Source organism: Mesoplodon mirus (genome assembly GCF_964341445.2).
Source record: "Mesoplodon mirus genome assembly, chromosome: 5".
Classification (NCBI taxonomy): Eukaryota; Metazoa; Chordata; class Mammalia; order Artiodactyla; family Ziphiidae; genus Mesoplodon; species Mesoplodon mirus.
Window position 1 is genome coordinate 154,357,954 of NC_138980.1, and position 15,211 is coordinate 154,373,164.

General features: G+C 41.7%; 1 long non-coding RNA gene across 1 annotated transcript; it reads left to right on the forward strand.

Annotated features, from left to right (window-relative positions):
- The first annotated feature begins 305 nt into the window (after positions 1–305).
- Positions 306–11,112, forward strand: LOC309805229. Its single transcript, XR_014294238.1, has 2 exons — positions 306–361; positions 10,787–11,112. It is a non-coding gene; the product is annotated as an uncharacterized lncRNA (long non-coding RNA).
- The last annotated feature ends 4,099 nt before the right edge of the window (positions 11,113–15,211 follow it).

A 15,211-nucleotide genomic window follows, 5' to 3' on the forward strand; every position in this document is an offset into this window, starting at 1 on the left:
ATAGGTTCTTTGTCAGAGCTTAAGACTAGAACTCAGGATTGGGGTTTTGTGATGGGTTTGGTAGATCTGCCCCCAGTGTCCACCCCACATGCCTTCTGCCACTTCCTGCACTGTAGTGGCTGGAGAGCCAAACACCCCATTTCCCAGACTCCCCTGACCTCAGGATGTACTCTGGATGTGACTTAAGTCCAGCCATTACTTTGCACAGGTTTGGAAGGCAGAAATGAGCAGAGGCCACGCCTTTGCTGCTTCTGCTTTTTCTTTTAAAAGTCTGCTTGTAGAGGCATTTGCATTTTCTGCGGCAGCATTAGCAGAAGTTTGTGGGTGACAAGAGCCAGGTCACAGGGACCCTATCCTGCAGGTGAGGATTAAAGCATGTCTGGTTTGGTGGGGAGCCAGCTTCCTGTCCCTGAGGGCCACCACATTGCGGTGGCTTCCTGACTTTGACTGTCATACTGTGTAGAAGGTGGCAGGTTCCTAATCTTGGGATAACCAAGAGCTCCCTTGGTGACCCAGTTTGGCTACATGGTCTGGGGAGTCATTTCTGAAATCTCAACCTCAGTCTTTTTTTTTTTTTCGGTACGCGGGCCTCTCACTGTTGTGGCCCCTCCCGTTGCGGAGCACAGATTCCGGAGGCGCAGGCTCAGCAGCCAAGGCTCACGGGCCCAGCCGCTCCGCGGCATGTGGGATCTTCCCGGACCGGGGCATGAACCCGCGTCCCCTGCATTGGCAGGTGGACTCTCAACCACTGAGCCACCAGGGAAGCCCCTCAGTGAGCTTTTTAATGCCCTATGATAAACACTTCCGTGCTTCAATTTGCTAGGATGGCTTGTGTTCTCTGCAATTAAACCCTGCCCATGGCTGTGACTGGTAGAGGAGAGTTACAGGCAACAGACTCTAAAGAAATTGGAAATCTGGATTTGTTTTTTCTGACTTGATTAGGTTTGAGAGGAGCAACAATGACATTAGCATTAGAATATGGAATACTGGCAGTGCGTGACATGGAGTTGTGAAATTGTTACTTAATATATGGGTCACTTGGAATGAAGTGTACAGTGCAGGCAAGGCTTTGGTGCGCTGGGTGCCTGCTGACCACTATGGTGAGAATGAGGCATACAAGCACTGTGGAGCTGGGTGGCTGTTTTCACCTACATTAGAAAACTTAAAGAAAAAATGATCTGCTTAGTATTGTAAAGTTACTGTCGTAAGGCATGATCAGAGGACAAGAAGTGCCTATGAATTTCTAGAAGAATCATTTATTTCATGTAGCTGCAGGGCTGATACATTCTAACATCAAATGCAGTCTGATCCTGTGGGTTGATGATTAAAAGATAATCTGAACTCACAAAATCACTAGGTCTCTTATGCGAAAGTTTGAGTATTGATTGGGAGAGAGTGAGACCAAATGAATTGGGGCCATTTGGGTGGGTTCAACTGAACCTGAGTACAAAGATCCCCAAAACTCCATTGAACCTCTGTTGCCAGTAGAAGCATTTCCTCTGGCAATGATATTTGATGAGGCTGGTCCAGCCTTTCTTAGAGACTCTGTAATGACCTTGCTGAAGGAGTTCCCTTGCAAGGGGATGCCAGTTTTCCTCTTACCACAATTCCTATCACTCATTGGTCTAGATCTATTACTAGAGTCAAATGCCATCATGAATTCAGAAGAACAAGTACAATGTCTATCTTAGGAGGCAAAAGTTTACACACCTAGGGAATGGCAAGATTTTCTCACTTATACCAGCAAAAACCTAGGGAATATATGTGGGAATAAATTATGAGAATCTAGGCTAGAAAATAAGAAACATAATTTTAAATCTGGCTTACTTTATTGCTGTGGTTGCATTTTCTAGAGATTCTGGATTGTTCTAGTTGGAGCAGCTGGGAATGGTTGTAACTCTTGGCCTGACTGATTGACTGGAAATGGGACTCAGTGGTGGCCTAGTCAAAGGAAATTGAGGTATCAGAAACCTGTGGTATAACGTAGGGGGAGGAATCCAAACACTTAGGAGAAAGGACTATCGGGGTAGGTATTTCACATATAATCCAGTAACTCACTAAGAGGGCCAGGGGACTGACTTTTCACCGGAGCACTGAGAAACAAAACTGTGAGAAGTACATCCTTGAGAAGTGTTGCAGTGAAGTCATCTGTAAGTCAGGAAGGTGAGAGATGCTGCTTTTGAAATGGACATTTTGATTGCAGTGGGTCTGCTGAGAACCTGGAGAGGCAGAGAACAAGTAGCAATACTTAAATGTTAGAAGCAAGGTGGAAACATCTTCTAGCAGCGTAGCCAGAGCAGCAATCGGATCTTTGCTGGTAGTTAATTGACCATCTGCCTTCTAGGAATGAAGAGATGGCCGTTCTATCAGAATCCACTTGTTGATATATATAATCAAAAATACTGTGCAGCTGGAAAGTCATAGGCCTTCACAATTTCCAGACCAGTTTGTAAACCTAAAGCCACTGAATGAAGGGGAAACCAGAGCCCTGAGATCCTATCAAGAAAATGTACCATAAATATTTCTCCTATTCATCCTCAAAGAAACCTGTAGCTATTTAATAAGTTAACTCTGCACTAGGAAAAGAGAACCACCAAAACTGATGAGGGCTGATTGGATTCTAGCTTTCATTAACATGAATCACCTAAGACTCCAAATACTACTGTGGTCCTTTAGAGGTGATAAACGAAATTTGGGTCTGAGCTTGTTTCTCAGTGGTCCCACTGAATTTGTGAAGCACTCTTGTAATTATTTCCCTTACTCTTAAATGTGTAGTTGGAGTATACATTTCAGCAACTGAAGAGTAGCCACGTTGGTTTTGTGGAGTAAAAGCTATTAACTATGAAGTGTCCAGTGGAAGCCGGAGTAACCCCTACCCATCAAAATAGTAAACCAAACCAACCCCACCCCCAAAAAATACTGCAATCTATCTTGAGGAAATCACAGAGATTAGTGTCATCATAGAAGGCTTAAAATAGTGCAGGGATGATGATTCTTCTCATATCTACATTTAACTCATAGTAGATATACAAGAAAACTATGGGTCTTGGAGAATGGCAGTGGATTACTGTAAACTTAATCAGTTGGTGATTCCAATTGTATTTGCTGTTCAACATGTCAAATTAACATAATTTCTAGCACCTGGAAGGGACCTATACATTTAGCAAATACTATTTTTCCCTTCTAGTTGGTAGAGAACACTAGATTCAGTTATATTTTACCTCACAGAGATAATAGTATACTTTCCCTGTTTATCTCTGGGCTAGGTCATGTATCAGGTGCTCAGACATATTTTAGTTTTCAGGGAAGTTGATCATCACACCATGCTATGGAACATCATACAGGTCCACTGTGTTGATGACATCATTCACTTGAGCCTGGTGAAAAAGAAGTAGCATGTGTTCTTGGTAAGATGTATACATGACAGGATATTTAAAAGATCATAAAAATACAAGGGTCTGTCACTTCAGTAAAGTTTATGGAAGACCAATAGTCTGGAGCATTTTGAGATATCCCATCCAAAGTGAAAGACTAACTGTTGTACCTTCTGCTAAGAAAGAGGCTCAAGCTTGGCAGCTTTCTTTTGGCTTTTGGAGACAGCACATTGACCACGTCTGCATGTGCTACCTGGACTCATTTACTGAGTAACCTTAAGCTGCCCGCTTTATAGGGGGCCCAGAGCATAAAAAGGAATAGAAGCAGGCTGCCACTTGGCCTAATAATCCAGCCGATCTAGGGGTGACTTGTAAAGGAAAAAATTCAGCTTTTTTCTACTGCTTAGGGAAAACCCCAGTTCTTCCTGACTGTGTGTTTCTTCCCTGAGAGTTTCCTTTTCTTTTACATAGACACTTCAATTCTGACACTTCTCATCACCAAATGGATGGGAGTTTCCCCCACACCAATCAATTCTCTTCAACACCAGCTGCGTATCCTACAATTTAACTCAATTCTTACACTATCTCAGTTCCATAAGACCCCCTCCCCACTTCAGATGCCAGTTAACACCTGTGCTTCTGACCAACGGGCTATAGATCAGAGGCTCCAAAACCACCCCCTTGGGTTTGATTAATTTGCTAGAGCATCTCACAGAACTCAGGAAAACACTTAATGACTACCAGTTTATTAAAGGATACAGATGAACACCCAGATGAAGAGATACATAGGAGGAGGTCTGGGAGGGTCCTCAGGAGAGGACCTCGGGGACATAAGCTCTGGCACTGGAATTAGGGTGTGTCATCCTTCCAGGGTGTGTGTGTGTGTGTGTGTGTGTGTGTGTGTGTGTGTGTGTGTGTGTGTGTTCATCAACCCGGGAGCTCTCTGAACCTTGTACTATTGGGATTTTTGGAGGCTTCCTCACATAGGCACAATCAATTATTAACTCCATTTCCAGCCCCCCTCCCCATTTTGGAGAAGTGTTGGAGGGGGAGAGGTGCTGAAAATTCCAAGCTTCTAATCATGGCTTGGTCTTTGTGGTGACTGGCCCTCATCCAAGAGCCATCAGAAGCCCACCCAGAGTTGCCTCATTAGAACAAAAGATGCTCCTACTGCTCTTACTACTTAGGAATTGACAAGGCTTTAGGAGCCCTGGGTCAAGGGCTGGGTCAGATATAAATACTAGAACACGAGATGATCTTAGTGTTCTTATCACTTAGGAAGCTACAAGGGTTTTAGGAGCTCTGTGCCAGGAACCCAGGGCAGAGACCAATATATATATTTTCAACTATCTCACATGACTGGAGTGTCTTTATCAGATGAGGATGGTGCATGGAACCTATAGGAGTATGGAGCCTCTACAGGAGTGATACAGTACACATCCCTAGAGTTTGGAGCAAAGTTATCCTGTATTTGTCAATTGATTACTCTCTCTTTGAGAAATAGGCCTGGCTTGCTTCTCATGGTCAAGTGACCATGTGACCTGAGCTGTCTGTCATGGGCTGGGTGTTATCTGATTAACCAAGCTATAGGAATGGGTCTTCTCATTCTTCATTCTCCAACACTTTATGATTATGTGGTCTTGAAGGATGAGTACATTGCATGAACAAAGTTCTCACACTGCCAGGGCATCACCCACTGCTGCATCGCCCTCTCCCTCAATCAATACCTGTAGATCCTTGGGGTGAGCCCAATGAAGAAGTTACCCTAGAAAGAAAAAAGTCAAGCCTGATTTATGAATGCATCCATATGATGTGCTTATGTCAGCTGAAAATCAGCTTCTGTAACATTACAGCCTCACTCAGCAGTGACCTTGAAAAACAGTAAGGAAAGAAAATCTCTCTGTGGGAAGAACTTGTCAATGTTGCTTGAAAATAAAGATGTTCAGATGTCCAGGTCAACACAGATTCATTGGTAATGGCTAATGGGCTCTGGATTAGCTGGGTGGCCAGAGATTTGGAAGGAAAAAGATTGGAGGACTGGTATCAGACTGGGGTAGAGGTGTGCAAATGGAACTCTTAGGATGGGTACAAAGTAGGAAGATATGTGTGACCACATGTTTGTTCAAAATAGGGCATATTTTGAGGAGAAGATGCTGAAAAATAAATTGGACACATTGACCTGTTTTTTGGATGTCTGTAAGCCTCTTTCCTCAGTCTGATGGATTGTTTCCTCATGATTAGATTCAGGTTATGCATTTTCAGCAGGGTTACTACATAACTAATGTTGTATCCTTCTCAGTCAAAACATCAGGAAGCACGTGATATCAATTTGTTCTGTTAAATTGGAACTTGAGATTGCTATTCACCATTTTGGCCACCATGTGCAAATGAACCAACAGGCAAAAGAGGGGTCAGTACTATGTCAAAGGAGTGTTTCAGCCCAGTTATCAAGAGGAAATAGTGTTGCTGCTTTACTATGGGAGCAGGGAGAGGTATTTTTGGAATCTGGAAGATCCTCTGGGACACTTCATAGAAGTGCCATGCCCAGTGGGTAAAAGTTAAATTAAATTATATATTCAATATGCATTTTAATTTAATTTATATATTTAACAATAACTTTTAGTGGAAGGTTACAGAAATCTAGTATAGTCAGGATCCCTGAGGGTTTAGATCCACTAAGAATGAAGATCCGTGTCACTCTACCAGCTAAATAACTTGGCCCAGCTGTTATGCTGGCTGAGGACAAGAGTAACTTATAACAGGCTGTGGAGGAAATAAGTTGTAAATACCAACTGTAGACTTCCAGCTGCCTCTGGAACTATCATGACCACAAATGAATTCTTCCTTGTTCCGTTATGTGCTTTTATATACATTAACCATTTTCCCTCTTCCCTTTCCATTTTTCTCAAAACTTTATAAATGGTCTACTGATGGTGGTTAATTTTACAAGTTAATTTATATAGCATGGAATATCATGATGGAATTGTTACTGAACTAGAGAAGGAATAAATATCACCCAAAGATAGATACAGAGACTTATGGAAATTTGGGTGTTCCCTTTTGAGGGGAGGTGAGTACATTTGTTTTTTGTTTTTTGGATTTTTTGGTATAGGGACAATTATGTTATTGTTTGGAAGTTTAAATATGGAGAGAAGGTAAGTATGAATGTTGAATAGCCAGAGGAAGTTTCTATGGCATTTATGGTGTATTGGTGCTCAATATCCATTCAAGTTTTCTTCTGTGAACTTTCCCAATCTGCAGAAGTTAGAAAGCTAAAAAAAAAGAAGTTTCTGTTTTTTTCTTTTACCTGGACTCTCTTGCAGCTAAGGTTTTGGAATTTGTTAGGCTGGGCCAATCAAATACATTTGTGCAAGATTTGGAAGGCAGAGTGGAATGGAGGCTGTATTTTTGCTGTACTTGCTTTTTTTTCTAATAAGTTAAGGCATGGAGGGATTTTTTTCCCCCTGAGGCAGCATTAACATAGATACCAGTGTCTAGGAACTCAGTTGGTTTGAGTACTAAAAGGCAGAGCATGAGGCCTCCCTGCTGGTGTGTATCAGAGCAGGGATGGTGCAACTTCCTGATGTGGCAGGTTCCTCATTGTAGCAGCTTCCTGCCACAATTCTGGAGCCAGCTTCTTCCTGACCACAGAAGAGGCGGAAGCTCCTTTGGTGACCCATTTCTGCACTGAGACTTTTTGTTCTTGAAAGCTTGTCATGGAAGCTCTTTCTTCCGCTTTCCCAATGATTCAGTAAGCTTTTACAGTAAGCTTGTAATAAGTATTTTTCCTGCTTAAACCAGCTACAATGGATTCTGTTCTTTGCAAGTAAACCCTGATCAATATAGGGGCTTAGGAGCCCACTGTCCTGTGCCAATAGTTTACATGAGGAGCAAGCAAGGTTCAGGTGTAGCTTCTCTACTACTGCTTGTTATGCTTCTATTCTGGAGAGAAATCTATCACACCCTCTACGACAGCAATTCTTAAACTCAGCACATTAGAATTATCTGGGGAGTTTGAAAAATTCCTGGTTTATGAACTGTCCCCAGAGTAATTAAATCAGAAATCTCTATGTGTGGGACCCAGCATTCAGTGTTTTTTTTTTTTTTTTTAAGGTTTAATGTTATTTATTTTTGGCTGCGTTGGGTCTTCGTTGCTGCGCGCGGGCTTTCTCTGGTTGTGGCGAGCAGGGTTTACTCTTCATTGCGGTGCGCAGGCTTCAGTAGTTGTGGCTCGTGGGCTCTAGAGTGCAGGCTCAGTAGTTGTGGCTCACGGGCTTAGTTGTTCCGCAGCATGTGGGATCTTCCCAGACCAGGGCTCGCACCCGTGTCCCCTGTCTTGGCAGGTGGCTTCTTATCCAGGGCGCCACCAGGGAAGTTCAGCATTCAGTATTTTATTTTATTTATTTATTTTTATTTTATGTTTTTTTTAGCTAATTGGGCCTCTCACTGTTGTGACCTCTCCCGTTGTGGAGCACAGGCTCCGGACGTGCAGGCTCAGTGGCCATGGCTCACGGGCCCAGCCACTCCGTGGCATGTGGGATCCTCCCGGACCGGGACACAAACCCGTGTCCCCTGCATCGGCAGGCGGACTCTCAACCACTGCGCCACAAGAGAAGCCCTGGATCCACTTTTAACCAGCATCTTGAATTATCTGCACACTGGGTCCTTGACTGAAAACTCATAATCTGTGCTTCCCTGGGGCCACACTAAATAGGAATGGGCGTGGAGTGAGGTTGCAAAAATGTAAACAAAGTTGGGCATCTCTGGCTCACTGGTTGCCCCCCGTCCAGACTGGCAGGCCCATCAGCCTCACCCTTGCCTGCAATTCTCTTTGTAATTCCAGCGGCCCCTGACATTCCCTCCTCTCTGGGCCTGAGGTTGGCCTCATGGGCCCCGGCTCCTATGTTGCTGCTCTGGCTGCCTGGAAACTTCTCTCTCAAGCTAAATTTGAGGCACAATTATAGGCCCTATATAAGCTGTCATGGGCTTTCCTCAGTCTCGACTTTCTATTTTTATTTATATTGTCTCTGCTACTGATTCTTTATTCTAACTTTTATTACATCACAATGTTATTGTACGGGTTTTGGTGAAAAGCTCTTCAAATCCTCCACGGACTAATACAGAACACAAATTAGTATACAGAATAGTAACACTGATGTCCCTGTCCCCATCGAGAGACTGGGGATGGTGTCAGCCGTGTATTTTATGTCTCTACATTGAAAGCGCAGAGGGGATGATGCCAATGTCGCCTATTCAACTATGTGGATCAAGGAGGTCTTGGTTGCCTGGGTCAGAAAAGGGGAGCTTTACCCAATCAGGCACTTTTTCCAGATATTCCAGATAGACAATGATCAATGAAACGATAACCCACCAGGATTTAATCTCGGGACTGAGTAGGTATGAAAAATGATCACCTGGGTTTTTCATTTTTGTGAAACAAACACACAAACCACCCTCCACCCTCAACAAAAACAAAAACCACCTAAATATAGCTCACTGAATTTTCAATCTTGGGAAAATGTTTTTCATAAATAAAAAGCATAAAATTTTGGCTCAATTGGCAGCATCTAATAATCAAATTTAGGAAAAGGTCGTTTTGGATGGTGCACCTAGGGTAGAAGCTATCCCGAGGAAAACTTGGAAAACTTGTCTGTCTGACTCTTGGTCTCTCCTGGTCTCTCCCCTTTCTCTCCCTCCCCACCTCTTACTGCACCTTCCTCCTCACTTCTCCTCCCTTCGCCTGACACTGGATGCAGTTTCCATGCGGGCCCCACTGTGGTGCTAATAGTAGCGAGAGCTGCTGTTTATCAAGCCTTTACCCCTTGTCAGGCGCTGTGCGAAGCGCCCTAGATACATTACCGCAGTCCTCCCAGAGGATGGGCATATTTGTGTAATGAGCCCGGACAGACATGGTGCCTAATAGCTCCATTATATCCTTTGTCAGCACTCCAAATAACAAAGTTATTGGTATTCTTGACATTTTCATGTTTGGTTTAAAATATATTGGTAAATATGATGCTGGCTACAGAAAGGAACTAGCAGGCGGGCTATAGGGAATTGGGGTTAGGCTTTACATATTTTTTAATCCTTTCTCTGAGCAGGAATTACTGGTGGTAGATGAGAGTACTGGGAGCTGTTGTTTCATATTGAAATTTAACTGCTTCCTTCCCTGCAGTAAAAAAAAATAAAATAAAATAAAACAATACTGGTACAGATGATTAAGAGCCTAAGATGTAGGAAAGTGCTAAGTTTTGAACTCAACCTCTCCTGACAGGCTCAGTATGAACCATTATTTTCAACGCTTCATCATATGAGAACACAAAGTACCAGGTCTCTGTGCTGTATATTTTGCAGGCAAGATGCTCCAGGCTGTTTCTGGAGGGTCTGACCTTTTGGATTGGAGCAAATGAGTCTGGAGAGGATGGTAGGTCAGTAGAGGCTGAGATTTTTGTTTCTGTTTTTTCCTCCTCCTGGACCGTATACCACCTTCCTACCTTCCTCACTGTCCTGGTGATCCCAACAGAGTACAGAGTTTTCCAGAGTTCCTCTGCTTCACAGGTAAAGCCCTACAGATTTCTTTTAAAGTCAGAATCTTTGCGACTTCAGGGACCGCCAAATGTTCCCCAGTCAGGTAGCCCTGTTCTCACACAGGGGCACAGAGCCAACTTGTTGGGGCATGAGGACAGCAAGGGAGCACAGTCTTGCATCAAATGCTGAAGATCTTTCACCATATTGCTCTGACAGTGAGGCTAGAAAACCACAGTTGAAAACTGATGCAACAGGATAGAAGGGGCTGGTAGCACTGGGAGTTAAGTTACCCTTGATAAAGGGAAGACAGAAAGGAAAATTAAAAACAATATCTTGAGGCACTGAATTTAAATGACCAGCTGCATATTACCTGAGACCATTCCACATCTTTTAGGATGACCTAAGGGAATACAATTATGTCACTTAGAAGGAAAGTGATGAGTTATGTTAGAGAGTCAACAGAATGTCAGTTTTATTAACATGAATAGGTGTAGACAGCAGTTTTGTTCTTGTACTTGTCATTAATTTGTGAGTGAAAACTTCAATTAAAAAAATAAATTACTTCGGGGCTTCCCTGGTGGTGCAGTGGTTGAGAGTCTGCCTGCCGATGTAGGGGACACGGGTTCGTGCCCCTGTCCGGGAAGATCCCACATGCCGCGGAGCGGCTGGGCCCTTGAGCCATGGCCGCTGAGCCTGCGCGTCCGGAGCCTGTGCTCCGCCACGGGAGAGGCCACAACAGTGAGAGGTCCGCGTACCGCAAAAAATAAAAATAAATAAATAAATAAATAAATAACTGTAGTGGGCTGAATAATAGCTCTCAAAGATATCATGTCCTAGTCCCTGGAACATGTAACTGTTTCCGTATTTCAAAAAATTCTTTGCAGGTGTGAGTTAAGAAACTTGAAATGGAGGAATTATCCTGAATTATACAATGGGCCCTACATAATCACAGTGTAATCCTTTTAAGAGGGAAATAAAGGGAGACGACATATAAGGAAGAAGAGAAGGCAATGTGACCACGGAGGCAGAGATTGGAGGGGTGTGGTCACAAGCCAAGGAATGCTGACAGCCAGCAGAAGCTAGAAGAGGCAAGGAAGAGAATCTCCTCTAGAGCCTCTGCTGACCCCTTGATATTGACTCAGTGATGCTGATTTGGCTATCTCACCTCCAGAACTGTGAGAAAATAAATCTCATTGTTATAAGCCCTCAAGCTTGTGGTAATTTGTTACACCTGTCATACGTAGGAAACTGATACACTTAACTTGAACCTAGGGAGTTAGATTCTTAAGTCATGAACATAGGTCTCTCTACTGAAAAATATGTCCATACCTGTATGTGCTTGTAGAGAAGGAGACACAAGAAATTGGCAGCAATGTTTGCTTCTTGGAAGGGGAACCAAGAGAGTAAGTGTCTAAAGTAAGAGGCAGACTTACTGTTCATTTTATATACTCTGATTCTATTTGAATTTTTTCAAATGCATTTATTTCTTTTTAAAAAAATAAACTTTTAATTTTAGGATAGTTTTAGACTTACAGAAAAATTGCCAATATCATACAGAGAGTTCCCATATACCTAAACCCAGTTTCCCCTATGATTAGCATCTTACATTAGTACATTTCATTTTTCACAATTTGTCACAGTGAATCCATATTGATACATTATTATTAAGTAAACTCCATACTTTACTCAAATTTCCTTAGTTTTTACCTACTGTCCTTTTTCTGTTCCAAGATGCCACACAGAACACCACATTACATTTAATTGTCATGTCTCCTTGGGCTCATCTTGGCTGAAACAGTTTCTCAGACTTGTTTTTGATGACCTTTCAAGAGTACTGGTCAGTACTGGCTACTAGTCAGTAGAATGTCTCTTAATTGGAATTTGTCTGACGTTTTTGTCATGATTAGACTGGGGCATGTATTTCTTTTTCAATTAAAAACTAGTTAATAAAAAAGGAAATATATTATTAGCACACTAAAAATACTTATGTAGATTACTGTGAGGATTAAAATAGTATGTGTGTGTGTGCATGTGTCTTAGGTAGGATAATATATACAAATATAAATATTTTGGGCAGGATAATGTTGTAAAGTCAGGAGGATCAAGGTTACACTCTTAGCCCTGTCACTTCCTAGTTCTGTGATCTGGGACAAATAACCTATCTGAGCTTCAGTTTTGAAATCTGTAAAATGGTGATAATAATATATGCTTAATAGGGTGGTGATACATATTTAAAAATACATGTAAAACTCAAATGCAGTTATAGTAAATTTTGTATTGTTCTTAAGTATAATATTGGAAGATAAACTATATGCAAGGAATTGTGACTAATTTGCTTGTAATACAGGGAGTGTATAAATAAAGCAGCCAAGTTATTGCTTTAAGTTAGCTGTATGTAGCTGTATAAACATCTGTGCCTTTCTCTGTTAGCTGTATAAACATCTCTGCCTTTCTAATCGTGATGTTTTATCCATGAAATACTTATTTAGTGTCTACTAGAGGTGAAATTTTGTGCAACACAGAATTATACAAGACACAGTACTTGCTTACAATCTAACCAGGGCAGGAACAAAATGACCCATGAGTGCAGAAGGAGAAGGGGTATTCCTGTCAACTGGGGCAACTTTGTCTTGAAATATAGATGGCTAGAATTTTATATTGTATCTTCTCTTGATTATCAACATATTGGATGTACAGTGCAGAAAATTTGGGAGAGTATAGAGAAGTAGAAGAAAAATATCCAAACATAATTCTATTTTGGCATAGTTCCTTCCAGTGATTTTAACCATGAATTTTTTTAAAAAATTGATGAGATCATATCAGTCATATATATATATATAATTTAATATCCAGTTTTTTTCCACCTAATATATGATAAACATTCTTTCGTGACATTCAAACTGCTTATTTTTTTAAATCTTTTTTTATTTTTATTTTTTATTTTTTTATTAGTTTCTGATTTATAACAAAGTGAATCAGTCATACATATACATCTGTTCCCATATCCCTTCCCTCTTGCGTCTCCCTCCCTCCCACCTTCCCTATCCCACCCCTCCAGGCGGTCACAAAGCACTGAGCTGATCTCCCTGTGCTATGCGGCTGCTTCCCACTATCTACCTACCTTACGTTTGGTAGTGTATATATGTCCATGCCTCTCTCTCACTTTGTCACAGCTTACCCCTCCTCCTCCCCATATCCACAAATCCATTCTCAAGTAAGTCTGTGTCTTTATTCCTGTTTTACCCCTAGGTTCTTCATGACATTTGTTTTTTTTTCTCAAACTGCTTCTTAAAGCATCATTTTAAATAGTTGCATACTATTTCCTTCTGCTAATAGGAAGTAGGTTTGGCTGTTGTGAAAGAGACATGGAACAATAGTGGCTTAAACAAGGTAGAAATGTATGTCTCAGTTGTCGCATTCTGAGCTGGTGTGAAGCCCTGTGAAGTTGTCAGAGGCTCAGACTCTTTTATTGAATTGCTCTGCCATCCCGAGGTGTAGTCCTTGTCTGCATGGTCCAAGATGTCTCACCACCATGTTTATGTGAAAATCAAAAAGGGGAGGAAAAAAGGTGGGGAAGCATGCCTCTCATCTTTAAGGACACAACCCAGAAAGTATGCCCATCACTTCTGCTCATATTCCATTGGCCAGATCTAGTCATATGGCCATAACAAGTTTCAAGGAAGGATGGGAATCATAGTATTTATTCTAGGTGATTATATGCCCAACTAAAATCCAGGGTTTCTTCTACTTTAGAAGGAGAAGACAGATATTGAGGGTCAACTAGCAGTTTCTGACACACGTTGCCTGGCTGTCCTCTGCTTATATAAACCACGTACTATTGCTAGAGATTTTTGATATCTCCATTTTCTTTTGCTTTAATGATAAATCTTTATATTTTTGTGCTTACCAAGTTTCAAATGTTTGACATATCAGTTCACTTAAGCCTCACAATGATCTTATAGATAAATACTGTTATCCCTATTTTAAATTGAAGAGAGTAAAGTTAAGGAATTTGCTCAAGGTAATGTAATTAGTTAGTGGAGTGGCCAGGATTTGAACTGAGAGTCCATATTCTATAACTACCACTATGCTTCTCATTTTTTACCACGTACTGATGATTTCCTTAGAGAAGACTTCTAGAAGAGGAATTAGTGGGTCAAAGGGTATGGACTTGTTTTTTTGGGGGGTGTGTTGAGCAGCTTGTGGGATTCTAGTTCCCTGACCAGGGATTCCCTGAACCTGGGTCCTCAGCAGTGAGAGCACAGAGTCCTAACTACTGGACCACCAGGGAATTCCCAAGGGCATGGACATTTTAAAGGCTTGTGATAGATTTTTCCAAATTATTCTATAGAAATTTATACTAACTGCCCATTCCCTCCAATGAGAAGAAAAGATGTCCTCCCACTGATCCAAAATAAATCTCCCTACTTGGTCACATAGTCGTCCTCCTAGCATTTTCCTAGAACTGGCCCCATGAATCAACTCTTCTCTGCACTTTTGCTTCAAATGTGGTAGTGGTGCTCGTAAATGGGCAGTGGTTATTTTACACACACTTATACACCCACAGTGTCCAGCCAAATGTGAAGGAGCTCATTGCATGCTTATTGAGTGGACACGGGTGACACATACTCCTATGGAAGGTAAGCCCAGTGCCTGGCCATGGTAGGTGTTCCAAAATACTTCTTACATGAATTTACAGCTTCTTCCCAGGTTGAAACGAATCTTTCCTTTTGCCCCCACTACTTCTGTAAGCTATTACCTCATCACAACATTTCTTTCGCAGCTAAATTTCACAAAACCACAGCAGTACAGCTTTCAGTCCTCCTTCCCATCTACCCTCCAACTTCCTGACATCTAGCTTCATTCCCAGGGCCCCCTCCCAAATGCCCTTTCAAAACAGAGTTCTTGGAATCCCGATGTTAATAGCAAGAGAAGGCAGTACTGTATGTTTAATCCACCTCTATATTCCCCTAGCCCAGAGTAGATCCCCAGTAATTATTTATTAGATGAATGAATATATCTAATGGCCCCTTCCTAATTATAAAATCATGAAATCTTTTATCTAGAAGGAATCCAGCAACCCAAAACATGGTACAGGCATAAAATATAAATTGCTTCAGAGAAACACACAAACAGTTATTTGTGCTGTCAGTGGGGGTGGGGAGTGAGATAAGGAGGTGAAGGCAACTTCAGTGGTTTACTCTGTACGTTTCCCTGTCATTCAAGTCTTTTACAAGGGAATGAATTCATGTTCTATTTTTAAAAACATAAATGTAAGCAAAAGAATTTAATATATCTCTTAAAATAAT